The following is a 1,251-nucleotide window of genomic DNA, read 5'->3' on the forward strand; positions in this document are numbered from 1 at the left end:
ACCAGCCCTTGCAGCCCATTGCAGCCATGGCCCAAGCTCTCATCCACGTTGCGTGGAGGTCTGGCAGAGCTCCTTTAGGCCCTCCCTGGCTGCATCCCCTGTGCATACTTTCACCGATTTCTTTTAGCTTCAGAATATATGATTTAATCTATTTTTTTTCAGTAGCTTATATGAGGTGCAGTCTTTTTTTTTTTTGCATTAATTCTGAGTTAGTTTTCACACTTCATTGTGGTACAGATCTAATATATGAGTTACAATGTGAACAAGTTCCCCAGAATACTCTGTTTTGACCCAGCACAAGAGGCCTCCTTGTCAGCCAGTGCGTTCTGCCCTCTGGGCCTAGCAAGAGAACTTGGCAGCCTGTGTGCACCTGGGCCCCTGGAGCCAGGGTGGAGGGGTGTCCCCAGTGCCACATGTGGGCCCTGGACCATGGTGAGAATAGGGTACACTGTTTCTGAGCCTCGTTTTGTGAACTGGATGCCTGTCTTGCCAGATAAACTGTTCTCACTATGGGGCCGGGGCCAAGGCCCTGGCCTCTCCCAGAAGCATGTTCCTTCCCGCAGCCGGCACCCCAGACCTGACGGCGCCATGTTGCCCTCCCCAGTAATAGCGTGATCAGCGTGAAGGCAGCACTCTGACACGGCCAGCTTCCCTGGTGTTGGGAGTGCGGCCAGGCCACACTGGAGCAATGGCAGGGGCAGAGGCTGGCGCGCTCTGCACTGTGGTGCAGCGGCTGGGCTGCCTACAGGAGAGGCTTCTCGTGAGCCCTGGGGCTGGGCCTGTTTCTCCAGTCCCTGCCCCGGGGGCCTGACACCCACTGCCTCTGCAGGGCCCTGGCCTCTGCCTTCCTGTGGCGCAGCAGCCCATGTCCTTGCAGTCAGTAGCCTGTTGCACCCAGCCACTGGCCCGAGTCCTGCTGCCTTAGAGCTGCCAGGGCAGGGGCCTGCGAACACTAAGGGGGAGCCAGGCAGATGGGCTGAGAAGTCCTGTTCGCCTTATTTATTGTTGTGGGGAGGGTGGGGGCGTGGAGCTGGGGCTACCCCCCTTGAAGCAATACTGCGGCGCTCGGGCTGGGGCCAGGAGGGCCCCTTTGTGTAAAGACCTATTTTTGTATGGGCGAGCGCAATAAACACTTCCCTCCCTGCAGTGCCCGCCTCTCTGTTGGGGTTGGGGGCTGGGCCTTGGGGTGGTGGGATTGAAGGGGGTGAGAAGAAGGTCCCGGGTAACGTGGGGCCCTTGCAGGACACGTTG

This window comes from Gavialis gangeticus, unplaced genomic scaffold (assembly GCF_001723915.1).
Source record: "Gavialis gangeticus isolate Ggan-Ray unplaced genomic scaffold, GavGan_comp1, whole genome shotgun sequence".
Lineage (NCBI taxonomy): Eukaryota > Metazoa > Chordata > Crocodylia > Gavialidae > Gavialis > Gavialis gangeticus.